This window comes from Cyprinus carpio, chromosome B10 (assembly GCF_018340385.1).
Source record: "Cyprinus carpio isolate SPL01 chromosome B10, ASM1834038v1, whole genome shotgun sequence".
NCBI lineage: Eukaryota > Metazoa > Chordata > Actinopteri > Cypriniformes > Cyprinidae > Cyprinus > Cyprinus carpio.
The window spans coordinates 8,855,101-8,874,551 of NC_056606.1; the positions used below are offsets into that span (position 1 = coordinate 8,855,101).

Below are 19,451 nucleotides of genomic sequence, written 5' to 3' on the forward strand. Positions count from 1 at the left end.
ATTATAAAAGTATCAGCAACAACAATAGATGCTAGTATGTTTTAAAAAATAAATTAATGGGGCTTACCATACGGCATTTTAGTATATTGACATAGACTGCGTTCATATACACGGTGCGATGTTATTATAAATAAGCAGCCTGAGTCCATTACGTAATGTAAGTATCTTTGTTATCAGATACGAGTCCATTTGCGTCATTTTAGCGCTGCAGGAAACCTGCGCTCCCATAACAGTTCTGAGGTCAGCCACTGAAAACAGTTATTAACGAATTTAAAAGCACCCCCTCCACAAAGCGTCCGATCCGTGATCAGGCTCCGTCATGCCTGAGCGTGCAGGTCCAAATGTGCGCGTGCGTGCGTGCGTGCACAGAGTGTGTTCGTGCGGCGCTAACAGTCTTGTGCAAGCCGCCCTACACAGAGCCACGATGTCCGACGCTGCTGCTCCAGCAGACAACAACGGGGAGCCTGGGTTAAACGGTATGTACAGCCGTGGCACCTCGCTGTATTGCACTGACATCTATAAAATCTTTTAGATAAGCCTTTGACTTGTATGTTATTGGTGTTTTTGATACTTTTTATTATTTTACTTCATGTAAAATGCTTGTTTTTTTGTTTTAGTTCCAGTCAACATTTTTGAGCTATAAGGAGGGCGGGGTTTGCTGTAATACTACTGCGTCATGTTTATTGGGACGGCTGTTCTGTCCAATGGCCGTTGAGGTTTTGTGTTGAGGCGGGTCTTAAAAAAGCGATTTGACTTGAATTTAAACCAATAGTGTGACTATACGTTTTCAGTAGGCTGGCCTAAGCCGATGTCAACAGGCGAGAACTAGAGCAACTCGATAATGGAGATTGTGGATGCTTGAGGAAACCCCATTTTTATTCGTGTAATAAATATGTAACACATACCAGTGTTTCTCCGGTGTGTTTATAAGAAGAGGCTCAAAGAAAAAAAAATGTTTTTGTTCATATTTGTTTGACATGTAATGCATGACATGGGACAGCAAATAAGGTCTTTGTGTGAACTGCGAGATTGCAAACAAACTGATTCAGAAAGTGGCCTCTGACACTTAGATTTAACTCGTTAACTAATGTTTAATTGGCGTAGTAGACGAAAAACCACATGAAATGCATTTAAAAATAACCTGAAAGCGAAAAAAGTAGACAGACAATAGTTCATTATCATACAGTATGTGTGGATTTGCTAAAAACATTATTTGTCAACCTGCTATTTAAAATCCATATCAGTTAATTCGTCGTTATATATACAATTTTTGGATACAAATAGTGGGGATTCCTAAAGATGCGCTAAAGTTACAGGAGACTAATCAGTCTTGTTGAAATTCCTGGTATGCTTTCTGAAATGCGAAGAGCAGACAGTTAAATCTCGCTGTCTAAATATTAAGACCACTGATTTTGGGCAGTGTACTTAAACTGGCATTCACTGTAAACAACCAATATTAATGTAAGCTGCGTGCGCACTGTGACCAAAGCTAGTTAAGCGTCACTAGTCCTTCACAGCTGTTGACCCTAGTTCAGGACGCCAATTAATACATTCTACCATGGAAAGAGTGACTCATGAATATTAATTAGCAGTGAGCCAGTACGCCTTACTGATTGGCTGAAAGGCAGACATTGGCAAGCGAACGTTAGTAAGCTGGCCAATTACCTAATGGCGAAGACTCGCGTAATTAATTTAGAATTAGGCTACGTGACCAAAATGTGCAGGGAAGTTAAAGCGGTCTCAGAAGAACATAATTAATATTCATGGGCTGCGCGTTCACCATAGTAGAATTCGTAATTCTATTTGTAGCGGCAGCGAATATGGTCAGGCTATGCCTACGTGTGGAAAGTGTCAGAAGAAAGCCAGGAAAATAGGAATTGGGAGTGTGAGTTTAGGGCGGTGAGTCATGATATTTTGAGATCGTGAAGTAGCAGCGGGTTTGCTTCATGTATGAAACAGGTAACTCTTGAGGAAGGCTGGTGGAAAATGCATGGAGATCTCGGCTCATACAGAACATTTTGATTTGCGTGTCTGATGTTTCCTATCTTTCATTTTCATATATATTAAAAGTGTCCTAAAGGCTTAACAGCAAAATAAAATCAAATTAAGTATCATTTTAGCCTTCACGTTTAATTCTAAAAAGGGAAAGAGCATGGAAAACGGCAAAATTATGGTTTTTAATGCTCAAGGATATTAGAAAGGAATAAAATGATGTATATAAAATTTATGATATATATATATATATATATATATATATATATATATATATATATATATATATTTTATTACATTTTAACAAGAGATGCCTGTAAATTATTATTTTTTACAGGGGTTTTATCAGCTAAAGCAATAAACCAATTTCTTTATTTGAAATATGCATTAACTAAAATGAAGTGTAGTTACATTTCTCATTTTAAGTTAAGATGAAATGCCCCTAAAGTAGACTAAACCTAAAAACGTAAAAAAAAAGTAGATGTTTTAAAATTTTTTACAAAATGACAAAACAATACAACAAAATTGATAAAAAAAAATAAAAAGGGTGATTTTGTTTCCTCAATATGAATTTTATGGCGTTGTGTTTTATACTCATTCACTGAGATTACTGAAACTGTATCATCATCACCACAGCTCCATTAACTCATAAAACTTCCCACAGATGAGACTGACTTTTTTTGGCCAGTTTTCAATGCAGTGATTTGATGACCACAGCTTTCGCACGCACTAGTTATATAGGGGAAGTGAAATAACATCTTAATGTTGGCCAAGTTCTTTTAGTGTAACAGATGGGCAAATGTGGGCTCAGCTTAACAGTCTTTGTTTGACCATTTGGATGCATCTGGCTGTGTACTAGACATGATGAGTGCTAGCTGGAGGACGTGTGAAGAGACTTTGCCCACAGCCAAAGATCTAATACAACAAATCTCTCAAAACCAGTCAAGAACATGTCCGGTCTGACTGGGTCATAATTCTTCCATAAAATCAAAAGCAGGGACGAACTTTCGTGGCGATCTTGTTTTAATGAAAAGTTGATAATGTTCTGTATTTGTTCTGAATAAACAAATGTAGTTTGGTAATCAGCAGTTTAAGCATAAATCATGGCTTTTTAAATATAATGTCAATTGTCTACAATTACTTGTCTCGTATAATGTGTATGTGAGTGTGTGAAAGATAATAAAATAAAAATAAAATATAAGAAATACTAAAAAATAGCAACATGTCCAGACTTAATTTTTGTCCTTTTTTAAATATTTTATTTTTTTAGTTTAAGATTAAATATGGCCTGTTTTAGTAAGTTTCACCCAATAGCTTATTTGTCTACCAGAGCCACACATTGATCACTCTGCAGCCGTGATGCTTTAGCGTTTCATAAACGAGCCTGTGTAATACTATCATCTGATCTTTTGATCTCTATATATTCCCTGATGACAGCCAAAGTAATGTTCCACCGTTGGCCAGAATGTTCAGCTTGTCCGCCGCTACAGCAACACTGTTTGTGTCAGTGGATTGAGACAAAGGTCAGTCGTCTCTAGCAGCGCTAGAGGATGGGACAGAGACATGCATGCTCATCCATACTGACAGGAAGATGTATCCGAGTAGAGTTAAAGCAGGCCCTTGTCACATGATCCATGTTTGCTCAACCCAAGGAAGTCATGCTGACCTTCTTTGTCTTCCTCTTTTTGTTTTCCTGGAAGTGGCCCGCGAGGCATTTGGTTAATACTTAGCTCATCCTGGTTGGTCAGCAGCATGCGCTGGGGAACCAGAGCGGTGTGTTGAGCCGGTGGATTGACTGTGCGATAACACAGACGTTTGTGATGAGACAGCACGGCAGATGTGGGTGAAAGGGGAACATGGGAAGCTAAGTGCACATCCCTGACTCGTGGATAAAAGGAGTCTGTGTGTTTGTGTTGATCAGGCCATGCGTTCAGGAGTGTGTCCCTGCTCAGACTCACGTAGAGCATGCAGCAGTCGGGTCAGGTGTGACTCATGTATCAGTGAGCTTGTAATGAGTCTGAGAGGGAGGCATTTACAGCCCGTTCACCACACAGTAAATAGAAGTTGAGCCAGACCACCAACGATTTACAGTGAATCCCACTGTCTGCCACCGTCTGCCTCGGTTTGTCTCAGTGCCTTACTGAATGGTGGATATACACTGGATGCAGTATCATTACCAGGTCACTTTTCACCTCAAAATCAGATATATTAAAGAACATTAAGTCTACTTTTATGACTTTTTTTTTGTTTTTGTTTTTTTGCATCACAACAACGTTTCTTTTATTTTAAAGTATATTTCCCTATCAGGCTGTCTTTGCAAAAATCAACCTGACATTTTACTTTTGTAAATGATTACCTTTTTTATTAATTATTTTATTTATTTATTTTTACTGTATACTGTACCTTTAAAAATTCAATGCATGCCAATATTTTTAAATTTTTTTTAATGGAAGTCCAAGGAAGTTTTTGACATACCTTTTTATCAAAAATAGGAAAAGATCCAAAGTAAATATATATAATATATTATATTATGCTCATCAAGGCTGCGTTGATTTGACAAAATACAGTTAACAGTAATACTGTGCAGTGTGTATATATAATATCTTAGTGGCTTTTTTTTTGATTCATTCATTTTTTTCCATCTTTGATGTGTGTGATGAAATAAGAACCCAATAGTATGTTCTTGGATTTGGGTCTATGCATAATTTTTTGCAAAACTAAACACCCAGTTTTGTTGAAAAAAAAATATAATATATATGTAAATAGATATATATATATATATATATGATATATATAGATACTTATATAAATATATATATATCTCATATATATATATATAAATAAAAAAAATAGTAAAATAAAGCTTTATGATTATGTTATTTGGATTGTTATGTAATCTTTTTTAGGTCATGGTTAGAGTTGTGGCGATGGAAGCAAAATCCACATCTCTCTCCTTCCTCCGCTGCCCCGGGGGTTCAGTGCCGCCCCCTTTAGCCCAGATAGTGAGATGATGATGATGGGATGTTCGGGGCTCGTTGAACATGTTCCCTCATCATCTTCCATCCACAATGGAGACATGGAAAAAATCCTGCTAGATGCCCAGCACGAATCCAGCCGCAGTAACTCCTCATGCGGCAGGTAGACACCATATTTATGTTATATATATGCCACAAAACCCAAAAACCTTACTAACCCTAAAAACGTAACACATGCCAAGCATGTATGAGAAATGAGTGCAAATTAGAAAACATACAACATGAAAGGACACAAGACACAATTGTTATTTTTGGGTGAACTATCCCTTTAAGATGTTGTTTACATAGTCCACGTTTATATATAGTGAACAAAATTATAAACGCAACACTTTTATTTTTGCCCCCATTTTTCATGAGCTGAACTCAAAGATCTAAGACTTTTTTCTATGTACACAAAAGGCCTATTTCTCTCAAATATTGTTCACAAATCTGTCTAAATCATGACACTTCTCTCCTTTGCGAGATAATCCATCCACCTCACAGGTGTAGCATATCAAGATACTGATTAGATAGCATAGTTATTGCACAGGGGTGTGCCTTAGGTAGCCACAATAAAAGGCCACTCTAAAATGTGCAGTTTATCACGCAGCACAAGTACTTACAGATGTAAAGCGAAGTTTTAGAGAGGAAGCATGCAATTGGCATTTTGACTGCGAGTCTCACCGACTGTTGCCCGTGAATTGAATGTTCAATTGAAATAGGCCTTTTGTGTACATAGAAAAGTCTTGAATCTTTTGAGTTAAGCTCATGAAAAATGGAGTGTTGCATTTATAATTTTGTTTCCATTCATATATTCAGCTGATAGGATAAAGACATAAGGCCCTTATCTGCTCCGGCTGAGTGAGTTTACAGTAGAATACAGTGTTCCTCTCTCCAAATGTACTCAGACTAATGTTCTCTCAAGCACTGTTCACACAGAAATGAAAACTGCCCGTTCCTAAACCTGTATGAATGTCTTTGTGCTGGGGAACACAAAAGGGAGATTTTAGTAGAATATCAAGCTGCTCTTTTCCATAAAATGAAGCTGTTGGGACAAAAAAATGGCAGCAAATGATCAACAAGTACCTTCTTAAGTCATACAAATGTCATGTTAATGACAATTCTTAGCTTTACTTCAGAAGCTGCTGTGTCCCCAGCCCTCCTCGACCTCACACTCCTCAGGATGAAGGCCAGATCATTTTACGATGTGTACATGAGGAGGGGACAGTCAGGTACTTCCTCTTGAGAACATTGTGGATTTTTCTAATTGATGGAATGTACTCTGGCTTATATATACAATCTACAAATGTCACCTAAGGTGAGTTTTTGGTATGAGTGGAGTGTTCCTCTCTCATATGTACACAGACTAATGTTCTCTCAAGCACTGTTCAAACAGAAATGAAAACTGCCGTTCTAAACCTGTATGAATGTCTTTGTGCTGGGAAGCACAAAAGGAGATTTTTAGCAGAATGTCCAAGCTGCTGTTTTCCAATAAAATGAAAGCTGTTGGGACAAAATGGCAACAAATGATCATAAAATTACCTTCTGAAGTCATACAAAGGTCATTTTAATGACAATTCTTAGCTTACTTCAAACTGCTGTGTCCCACAGCCCTCCTCGACCTCACAGTCCTCAGGATGAAGGCCAGATCATTTTCGACGTGGACATGAGGAGGGACAGTCAGGTACTTCCTCTTGAGAACATTGTGGATTTTCTAATTGATGGAATGTACTCTGGCTTATCTTCATTACCTGGCTGAGCTTGTGTTTGGGTGTGTGTCTGTGTCCACTCAGGAGGAAGTCATGGAGGAGATCAGAGATGAGGACATCTTAATGAAGGATTCAGACTGGGTCGCAGACTGGTCAAGTAGACCTGAGAATATTCCGCCTAAGTAAGCACTAGAGATTACTGTTAACTACTATTATAGTATATATTACTATATATTACTATACTATAGTATATAACTACTATTATAGTAGACATATTTTTATGTCTATTTTCATTATGTTTTGTTTGTTTTAGTTTTGTGACACACCTATGGTGTTTTTTTTTTTGTTGTTGTTGTTGTTGTTTTTTTCTGGCTCAAAACAAAGTTTGCAGGCGGTAAGATGTGTTGGATGATTTATCTTTCTGCCAGGGAAGTTTTCATTTCCGTCACCCGCTGCGTTCAGCAGTGACTCTCAAAAATGAGGAAGTCAGGAGCCATGAAGAAAGGGGGAGCATCTTCTCTGCTGAGATTTCCTCAAAGGTTTTAGCCCCTCGCCTGCTTCTGTCCCACATCCTGGTCCGTGGTCTCGGTAGACACTTCTTAAAAACACCAACACACACTCCACACCATGTGTAGTTTATTCCCGCCTTCAAGCGCTAACATTTTGGGAGTACACAAAGCAACCCGTGACGTGTTAGTAAATAACTTGTTTCCTCACATCAGGGCCTTGAAAATAATTGTCACACGCATTTAAATTACAAAATACTTGCAAAATTATTAATTATAATTCCATTATAATTTTTGAATGATTGTTAGTTCTAAAGAGAGAAGAGAGAGAGAGATTCGCTGCTCGCTGATCGTTTTATGAGATTTACGTTTATTATATGATATTATAATCATAGATCAGTTTTTTCCCACAGTGTGTTCTAATCAACACTAGGCAATTCATGCGTATGTATAATTCACTTGAATTTCCCAGATCGTACTACAAGGTTTTGCTTGGGTACTCCTTTCATTCGTACTCAAAACTTCTTGTAAATACAGGCTACTTTCTGAACGCCAATTGAAAGGATGATTACTTCGACTACAAACGGCCCATCAACACTCACATATCCACCTTTTTCCTGAGTACCCAATGACGCTCACCATTATTGATTCTAACTTCCTTTGGATTTTCCGGTTCCATAGAATCCTGGTTAAGGGGATAAATTAGATTGACAAACATTACCTGTAAACAGAAAAGTATATAAACTATTACACTTAAGATATTACAAAATGTGTGCAATGTAAGCATCTTTCCCGCTTATGCAGGTGACACTACGATTCTGCGTTCAGGAAAACAGGTCGGGATATTGACAGCATACCTCATGCAATTTTGTCAAAGCTCACAACTAGTTTTTTTCAGACTAGCTATGAAACACAACTCTCATTCCCAGTGAAACAATAAATAAACTCAAAACTGTTGAAAAATCTGCCTGGAAAATCTTTGCCCCAACCCCAACCGTAGATTGCATCACAAAATCTTATTCCCGTCAATAATGGTGTAACAGTGTTCATATTACACCACCGACGACTAACACACCACTGATTAGTATGTATCTTAAAGGAAAGTTCACAGTTCAAATGTAGTCATCATTTACTTACTCCCTCATATGGAAGCCTGTTTGCTCCACTGAATAAAAATAAAACAGGTTATTGCGACTTTTATCTCACAATTCGTCTTTTTTTCTCAGAATTGTGAGATATAAACTCGCAACTGCAAGTTATAAAGTCCAATTTTGAGGGGAAAAAAGACTATGTTCCCAGAATCGCGACTTTATATCCCACAATTCTGACTTTATAACTCGCAATTGAGAGCTTATATCTCGCAATTGTGATTAAAAAATTCAGATATGTGAGATAAAAAGTCGCAGTTACCATTTTTATTATTCAGTGGCGGAAAAGGGTTTCTATACCCTCATGTCGTTTTAAACCTGTATGAGTTTTATTTTTTTTTTATTTTATTTTTTATGTTAGACACAAAAGAAGATAGTTTGAAGACTTTTGAAGAAACAAACAGTTGTTGGTCTCCATTGACTTCCACAGTAGGTAAGAATTACTATGAAAGTCAATGGGAACCAACAACTGTTTGCTTCTTCAAAATATTTTCTTTTGTGCTCAACATAAGAAAGAAACACATACAGGCTTAAAACGACATGAGGGTGAGTAAACAATGACTAAATTTGTATTTTTGGGTGAACTATTCCTTGAACAACAGTGCAATATTTCACATATGAAGTGTTTGACTTTTGAATTCCTCTTTCTTTTGTCTTGTATCTCTAAAACAGGGTCTATATTGGGAAAAGACTGACAACTCCCCCTGCAAGCTCCATTTGAACACAGATCTGATCAAGTGCCTCAGGCATGGCGCAGGTGGATTAGGGAGAAGGTTGCAGTTTGTACGAAGAAGCCCCCTGCTGCCCCTTTCTACCCCTTTTAGTCGTTTCAGCAACATTTCTCCCTTTTTTAGTAATTCCTTTAATTAGCCTTTCCATTTTGGAAAGCGAAGTAATAAACTTCTCCTCATTTCAGGTCCTTTTCTTTCACGTTACCATTGTCTGTATCCCTTTCCAGTTGTGAATGTTCTAACACCCCTTTAGTAGTACTATTACATTTTGGAAGTATTTGGAGTATTGCATGAAACCAAATGCACACATGCTAGCTCCACACTAGCTCGATTCAGCTAGGAGGCAAAAAACATCCCGTTTTGGTCCACTCAGATGACCCAAAAGGTGATAAAGAATCCCCCCTAGTTTTCCCCCCTTAAAATGGAATCAACCAAAATCTATAAATTATTGAAGTTATACGAGCATGCCTAAGCGCATTATTTATTTCTACAAATGCTACCAATTTAGTTTTTTTTTTTTTTATTGACTTCAAGGGCGGAACGCCAGGATGATGGACTTGGAAGTGTTTTGGGAAGGATAGGGCTCTCCGTAGACCCCAAACTCACTTGGTGAGGATGGAAAATTTAATAACTCGGACATTATATGTTTATGACTGAATCACATGCAATTTTATACCAAGGTTTGCATAATCTTTTACACAACCCTGACAGAGACAACACCTGTTACTCTTTTTTTTTTTTTTTTTTTTTCTGGAACAGAGAAACAAACAACTGTTTAACTTCTTTTTTGTTTTTTTTTTCATACTCATGAAACATAACGATAAAAAAATAAAAACCAGTTCTAATGGGGCTGACGGAGCCCTGTATGAAAAAAAAAATAAAAAAAAGTTATGGTTTTATCTGGTTTTATCTGTTGGTTGTGTGTTGTTTTTGTAGTTTCCTTCCATTAAAACATAATCAGGGACCTGTGGATTGGTACTTAGGCATCAGGCCATACTTTTGCACTATGCACAGTTAACCTTAGCTTCAGACTGAGAGGAATTCTTGCTACAAAAGGGGGGGACCTGGTCCAGTTGGGTCAGGGGACTTCTTGAATTGGTTTTACCACCAAACCTTTTCAATTACTCATAAAACAAAAATTACATTTCTGTCCATATTTACTCAAAAAACTTATGTGTTTGGCAAAACCTATCTTGGATTTTCTTATCTGTGGTTTTTACTTCCACAAAAAAAGTAGAAAGCTTGAAGAAAATGTCCGTGCTACTTCTTTTTTCCATTTGACAAATGTGTGGGATAGTAATTTAGGACGATAAAACTGGAAAACAAAAGAGAAGCTTGGGGGTTTCTTCAATAATATCTCTAAAAAGGTTGGAATAATGATGGCAGGGGAATTTGGAAATTATTGGGCGTGGGAGGATTTACTATTGAAAAAACAAACTTACACAGTAAAACAGTCAAGCACCACAATTTAGTTGAAGAAAACCAACGAAAAACACTCCAGCACCACAGGTGACTGTGCTATCCTGGACATGAACATCCATCTTTGAGAACAGGGTTTAATTTAGAGTGAATTATCCTCAAGTCTAGCTGTGTTTTTGTCTCTTTTTAAGTGTGTTTTGGATGTGTGAGCACATTTCCTTTGGTCTATATGAGGATCCACTTCTCGAACACAGCTGCCAAAACCAACTGAGAACTCAACTCTTATGAACTTTGTGCCTCGTTTCCTTCATCATGTTTGATAAGGCGTCCTGTCATCATTTCCTGTCATCATGTGCGTGTTTTGTGCCACAAGCTCGTTCTTTTTGTTGTTTTGCACCATCTTGGTGAACATGAGTTTTGGAAGGTTTCTTATATGCTTTGGATTTTTTAAAGTCTTGAACAATCAAGGCAAACTAGAAGAGAAGGTACATGATAGTTAAAGGTTTAAGTTCTTTCTTTCTCACAAAGAAACCTCCTTTGTGGAAATACTTCTTTAGACTTCATTCGATGATTAAAATTAATTGTAAGTTATTGATTTGTTAATAATCTTTTTTTCTTCCCCGTTGGACAATGATAAAAGTTTTCGAAAATTAAAAATTTTAAAGAACAATCTGCATTGTTTTGTTTTGTTTGTGTCACAGTTGTCACCAACATCTTTTTTTCATGTTTGTGAGACATTTCCAATGTGCTCAATATTTATAAATATTCTCTTTAAAAATATTCAGGAACCATGTTGTTAACACTGGTTATTAAGGGAATTTTGTTAATGTACCTAAAAAAAAAAAATAACTCTGTAGGCAGCTTCCAGTCTCATGTCTTTTTATTTTTTTGTAAGTTTAGTTTAATAAAAAAATAAACTTTATTGTTTAAGGTCAAGCATCACTATGACTGTTGCTCAGTGTCAATCTTTTTTTTGTTTTGTAACAAATTTACTTATCAAAATGCATTATAAAATTTAGTTTTAATGCATTTAAATTAATGCCTTGTAAGACACCTCCTAAGACATATAATACTTGTAACCCCCATTACACTTATCAATTCATTGGTAAACTAAGCCATTTTTAAACATTTGGTTATAATTACGGCACAACAAGATCTAATGTAGTCCAAAGCACGTTATGAATTACTTGTATGACTTTTAAAAACCCTTTATATACGCATTATACTTGAAAGACTTTAAAGGTGCCCTTTTTTGTATACCAGTATCTAAGCATCCAGCAATACTCGCAACCACATCAGAACGACAGCATCAGCCCATATTTTATCTCCTCCAGGCTGGGAAGGTCTGGGGAATTCGACCTGGTGTCAGCATCTTGTCTTCCCGGTACCTATACAAGTTCACACACCCAAAGCCGATCCCGTTGTTGCACGACTTCCGTGAGATGGATTACTTTTGGATCCCGACTGACACCAGAGACAGGATCGAGATGGTGGGGAACGTCATGAAGGTCCCGTTTCAATCATAAATCAGTTGTCTATAATACACACAAACTTCCAAGTTAGACATCGATCTCAGCCCCATTCCTCCCCATTAGTATGTTGACTTAATTCTCATTGACATGTGATGGTTAAGCATGCGCCAGTGCTCCTCCTAAACATGAATTACGAACCATTCTGGCGACCTCTCCGGCAACACTATCTTACATCTTAAATCATGTTAGCCTTGCAACGAGTTCATGCCATCATCATCACTATTTGTGGCTCATGTCAATTGATTTCTGTCAATTAGTTCACAGTCTCTTGCTGGCAGCTCCTTAGTGAGTACTCACGGAGCGTTAACAATGAGCACCACAGTATCAATTATGAAGGCCCGTTATATGATATTCAGTTTGATGAAATTGCTTCATCTTCCCTTTGATTGGTTATTACTAGTCAACTGTTCGCAGAACAGCTGATTATGTATGGAATCGCATGTCATCCATTGGTTTTTGCTTGCACAAATTTAAATGTTGGTGCCTATAGGACCTATTATAACCGCTCGGCGCATTTACCCAGAGCTAAGAGATAAAACACCTATTTTACCCGACCTAACGCCTGACTTGCCTTTATGAAAGTTCACCATGGCTTTAATTTAATTAAACGAACAACGAGTTTAGATGCTTTGACAGTCTAAAAGCGATACTTCGTCTGCCCTCTAGTTGCGCAAATGGGAAATTAGGGTGTGTCCCTCGTTTTCTGGCTGAAACACGCACTGGGTGAGGAACGACATCATTGTAATTCCAAAACGTTGGTGTCTGTTTATGGATACGTGTGCCTACAACTACACGTCTTTTTTTCCCCCAGTTTGCCGCTGTCAGGTCCTCATCACGCTTTTAAATAGCATTGCAAAGCCAAATTTGATGATCAGCAGTTGTTGCAACACCTGCATTGGCGTTTCATACTGAGCCAGAGGATGCAACATTAATCACAATACAGTGGAAATCCGCAGAAGTACGTACCATGACGTTGTTTTGCCATGATTAATTGCATCTTATTTTATCCAAGTGTGCCATATTCACACAGCTATACAACAATCAAAAGTATCCGAGGTTAAATGTTCTAAATAATTTGTCACATGTAGCGACTTTGTATGTAAATTTAAGCTTTTTAGCAGTAAAATAAGCATGCTCCTTCAAATAATATAGGTAATAAAGTGAGTTCCTGTGAGTACCATATTCTACCGCATAGGCTGTAGTGGGAGGAGCTGTGATTGAATTCCCGTCTGTGTGATTGGCTGAAACAGGTGTTCGGAGGTTCCGTAGTCAATGATGACTGAAGTATGCATGCTTATTGATAGTATGTGTGTGTGTGTTGTGGTGTGTATGTGTGTGTGTGTGTGCTCCCAAAAGACCATTATCTAAGCCACATAATGACTTCTGTTAACCAGGGAAGTGGTTTGGAAGTGTCTGCTAAGTTCTCTCTTTGCAGCGTCAGTTTTATGTATACAATTTTTTATGCATACAGTTTTTATGTCTGAGAATTGAATGAAACGGGTTGATCTTTTGTGGGACAAACTGTCTTTCTCACTTTCTCCCCCTCGGTCCGACAGCCTCAGAGACAGTAGCTAAAGCAGGAACTCTTTTGAGTGTGAGGACACATGCTGTTGTTATGGAAACTGGGCTTTTGGAGCTATTATTGTGTGGCTGCTTTGGAGAAGCAAACAGAACTGTGGGTCTCTAGTGAGTGACTCTCCATCGAAATGTTCCACCGCCTAATATTTGTTTATAAACATACACAGCAAACAATACCAAATGAAAAAATAAATAAAATGTGCGAAAAAACGTCTTAGCTTTTTTACTTTCTAAGCGAACTCTGTATATTCTCAGAATAATTAGATTACCCAACGAATGACTCGTGTGTTTTGATTCTTTTTAATTAATCTTTGTTATAGTTCTTCTTTTTTAATGCTATCGTCCAGAACGATGACTTAACGTGATTTGGTGTTTTGATTTTTAATGAATCTTTTTCATGTCTCGTTCTGAAAAAGAATGATGTCAGCCGTTCTTCAGTGCAGTCGACTCACGCGAGCTAATGAATCTTATGAGTCCGATCTTCCCAGAGGTTCAAAACATGGCTACTAGCACGTGACCAGTATTCCGATTTCTGAACACGATGAGACGGTTCTTTTACCAGCTCAAGAAAAAAAAAAAAGAAAAGAAAAACATTGAATCAATTAGAGCAGTTACTGACTCTGCTTAGACTCACTGAACCACATATTATTATATATTTATCAGTTTTGTTTCGAATCTAATTGCAAAAAAACTGCTAATGTTTTTTTATTTTTGCCCGTGACTTAGGTAGCTTCACTGAAAGTAGGCTATTTGGCTAATTGGTTAATACATGTCAACATGTACAGACACTGATACTAAGGAGTTTGCTGGTAACTATTTTTATGCATATATATATATATATATATATATATATATATATATATATATATATATATATATATATATATAAAGAACAAGAAATATCACCATATTTTGTTAATTTAGTGTTTTATGTATATATATATATAGTGAGGATCAATATGCTATTTAGCACATTTGAATAGAATATAAAATATACAATTAATTTTATATATATATATATATATATATATATATATATATAATATATATACATATATAGATATAGAAATAAACTTTATTTTCTATAAGCGCGCCTTTAAATTGGAATCTCAAAGCGCTTAACAAAAACAAATAATACACTTTATAAAAAAATACAACAAGCAAAAATATGAAAAGAAATACAAATCAAAACAACAACAACAAAAAAAAAAAAAATAAATAAATAAATAAATAATACCCTACAAATGTTCAATTAAAAGCTAGCTTGCCCAATAAAAAGAATTAGTTTTATAAGGCAGAGATTAAAAATATATCTATTTCAGTTTTAGCTATGCACTTTTTATCTCAACACGAAAGTAAAAGAATTCCAGGGACAAGAACACAGTTTATATATATTAAATTACAAAAATGGCTTACCGACATAAAAAACCAGATGAAAACACCACAAAATAATCTACAGAAAAAAAATGTTTTCCAATTTTAACATTAACAATTTTTTTTCTTTTCCCCTCTTTTAATTATTAATTCTGCTTAAACAACACTAAACAAAAAAAAAAATATATTTTTTTTTTAATATATATATAATCTAAATTGTCCCCATAATGTAGCTACAGACAGTAAAGGTAATAGAATTACATTTCCCCCAAAAATATTTTCCTCATAATTACCAAAATAATCCAGAAAAAAAATAAAATAGAATCGTTAAATTCCCGCTCTTTAAACAAGACGTAACACGGCGGCCAAATACTGTACATATCAGCTACTGTACGCCCATCTGACACATGTGTGCATAAAAAATAATCCAGATGGAGCATAGAAGCATACGCGTTCCTGTGAGGCTTCCACTCATAACCCAGATCATATAAACAGTGGATCATTCCTATAACCTCCGCGCGTGGTGCTGAACGGACAGCGCCCCTAACTTTAACCTGCATGGGCGTTTGGCTCTTCCAGCTATCGACGGGGACGGCGAACTCAGGACCGCGGATAAAAATAAATAATAATAAAAATTAAGAGTCATTATCTGTTCTACAACGCTGCACCGACCATACATTTTCTCTTTGTGTACCCACATCCGACCCACCAGCGCGTGTTCCCCAAAAACACAGCGATTGCTTACAAAGGAATCTCTCACAGCCAGGCATTAAGGGTGACCAAGTCATCCGGGGGAAAAAGCCCTCCAGATATGGACACATTACCACATCTTTGCAACTCCCTCAAAACCCCGCATCGCTTCCGCTGTTTCTCCTCTCTCCTCTCTCCAGCAGAGCGTCACCTCATCCTCCGTCGGTCTCGCGCGTCTAATAAATAAACGGTAACATCTCTGGATTTTCTCTGAATGTTTGTCATCGCTTCAGTAGATATAATACTATCAAATCATGATGTGTATGGTTTAATAACAACATCATTTGCACGGTGCACATTTATTTGCATTCGTTCTTTGTGTTATTGTATTATTCAACAGATTGTTCAACATGAGTAGGCATCTTTTCTAAAGGGGTTTGCGATCAATTGCATATTAATATGCAGGGCTGAATGGTGTGGATAATAAAATGTATTGTTTTGGCGACTCATGTAGTAAAAAATCCTGAAGAAATGCTAATGGATTGTTTTTATTATTTCACTTCATTTAAATGTTTACATTCCGTTAGTATTCTTTTAAGATTTCTCTGACATGTACAGGAACCTCCTCGCCCTCCACATACAATGTTGTTTCTCACCTCTAATGGGAAAACTAACATTTAGTGTCCACAGAGCTCTCAGCCGGAGGTTTACACGAATTTGCATCCATCTGACAGTATTCACTGAGAGAGAAATGTCTGCTGCGGAGATGTGCCATTCTTCCAGAACATGGGGAGCTCCAGCCCCCAACCAGCCACGGCAGAAATTCTGTGGCATGTTCTGCCCGGTGGAGGGGGCTCGGCTGAGAACAAGACGCTGGACTTTGAACTTCGCTGTCCTCAGGAAAGGTCAGTGAGTCGTAGGAGGCAGAAGGATATCTCCCAAACCACGAAAGGTGGAGAGATCAGGAGAAGTACTGGAAAAGAGATTCTGCCAGAACCTAAGCGACGAGGTAAGAGCTGCAGGGATTGTGCACTGTCGTGTGGGTGGAAACATTAACACTGTGCATGGAAAACATCTTCATTCAGATGCAGCCTCCTTTGATTATAATAACAATCAACCAGACAAAAAAGCTGTGATTTTCAAAAAAAGAAAAAAAAAAAAAAAACCTTGCTTGGAGTATATTTATGTATCTAGATTTGAAAATATTTCCATATTGTAGCTAAAAGGGGAGCTGTAGAATTCAATTATGGTTATACTGGTTTACAAATCATTCTAAAAATATTTTAAATTTTTTTAAAGTTGACACCCTAAATTGTTTAATGATTGTTTTTGTACTTATTTAAAAGTAGTACTTTTTTATGTTCTACTAATTTGCAGTCTATATTACATACACAGCTAATAATTTGCAGAATGCTTGATTCTGATCGGTCAGTCGCAATGTTGTTGTCAAATATTTATGCACAATAACCTCTAAACTTTATATTTGACTCAATCAATCTCCTAAACTGCTAGTTTCACTCTGCACTCTCTTTCGTCTCATATGACAGAATAATTTCAACTCATTGTCTATTTACTGAGTATGTAGAAATATGTGACAATGTACAGTGAGGTGATCACTATCATGAAATATGTCCCTTTAGGATGTTACAGAATCGGATCACCCTGTCTGGGCTTATTTTGTGATAACCAGCTGACTTTGCAATATTTCTTGTTGAAGTTGAATAAAATTATGAATATTTTAGGCTTGAGATATTTGTTTGTTCTCAAAAAAAAAAAAAAAAAAGGTAAACTATACATAAAAAAAAAAATGAGTCATTATACATAGTTTAGAGACTTATTTTATTTAGAAATCCAGGATGAAGCCCTTCTAACAAACAGGTCATTTTTCAAAATAAGTGTACTAAACCTTAAAAATGATGAATGATTAAAACATTCAATAAGGTTTTTTTTTACAGTCCAGTTGTTGTTCCTAAGAGCCCGAGTATTCAAGAGGCTGTATGTGTGTGGGCCTGTGGATCTGGATGCAGTAACCATAGTTACAGTGACAGTGATGCTGAGCTGTGATTGAAGTCACGCCCCAATGGGGCTGAATTAACTTGGGACCTTTATTTCATATTCAGGAGACCAAAAGAGGAGAATAGTATATAGTCTTTTCACTGAATGTTGTCAGAATGATATGAGCTTTTATACATGGTAACATGATCCTACACAGTCAAGAAAAATGTCTCTGTCAGCCAATATACCATGCAGGAAATTGCTCTATGTTTGGCAGAAGTGTGATTTAAAGTCACTCTTTGCTTCTTTTGTGTCATAATTAGGTTTTGTTTCCTTCACTGATAGGCCCTTATGACTGCAGGAGATATCAATACTGTTAGGTCTCCTGCACTGAGCCCAGATCAGCCGAAGACCCTGGATATGTGACTGTATGGTTGCATGATTAAAAACTAAGATTTGGGCAAAAGATTAACTTTAAGAAGGCATTATGTGGGGTAGTAACTACTGTTCTAAATTTGGTAAGCGCTAAACTTGCAAAACATAAATTGTTGTGTTGCCCATCACAGTTTATTTTTTTTGTTTTTATCTAAATTTAAATGTCTTTAAAGAGTCACATTTTATTGATTACTGTGCACACAGCTTATCGAAAGCACTTATTTTCAAAACATAAGAGTCAAAGTAGAAAAATGATTTGACACACATCCTTGCAGCCCATGATACAAGAGAGTTACTTAGGGCTACTTTTAATTTGAATACTAACACAAAGCTTTGCAATAAACTTTGTGAAATTGTCTTTCTCTATCGTATTAATTTATTTTTATGTTTATATTGTATTATTGACTGTGTGTCGAGATTATTAAGGTTGTTTAGAAAAAATATATTTTAACATAATTTATACCTATATCTGACAATGAATAATATAATGATAATACAGTAGATATATATATTATTATATATAATATATATATATATATATATTATTATATATAATAATATATATCTATTATATAAGAATACTTATTTGTATAGCCTACTATACGATTTAACCAACTTACATTCCCTAAGATCCATATGCCTTTTACTTTATATCGTAATATATATATATATATAGTATAGATATTATATATATATATAATATATGATTATAGTAAGAGAATGATGTTAATCTATTAAACACATTTTAATGTATTTTTTAATTAATACTCAATACAAATGCCAGGTCACTGACACTCGTATTAATCTCCATAATCGTTTTTGCATGCAAATTATGTTTATTATTCATCACACAGTTTTTGTTTTCCGTCATTTTCGATCAGGTCATGCAAACACTGATCCGTGTGTGCCATTAAACCCATTGTCTGAAACACTGGTCACCCTCTCTGTGGACTCAGAGGAGGAGCTGCAGGCTATCCAGGGCGGGGTTGTGCGCATGCGCGCGCTTTTGCTCTCCGCTATGAAAATCTCTCGTTTTGTCTCAGACTGTCTGGGTGGACTTGGTGCATCAGTGGAGAGGAGATTATTGGGCACTGGGTCCTTTGTCCTTTACATTTCTAGCGCTTTTACCTCCTCAGTTCGCCTCTTAATCCCTAAAGGACTAGAGAAAACTGTCCTAAACCAAAGCCATTTCCCTCCCAAACAGATCGTTGCATCCATTCTCACAGTGATATGGCGGTTCATCAAAGGGAATAGAGCATAAAGAAGATGTCTGGCTATCAGGGCAAGAAGAATATTCCCCACGCATAACCGTGAGTTATGGAATATCT

General features: G+C 36.6%; 1 pseudogene; it reads left to right on the plus strand.

Moving 5' to 3' along the window:
• The first annotated feature begins 189 nt into the window (after positions 1-189).
• LOC109097302 lies at positions 190-9,862 on the plus strand (annotated as a pseudogene).
• Positions 9,863-19,451: the final 9,589 nt, after the last annotated feature.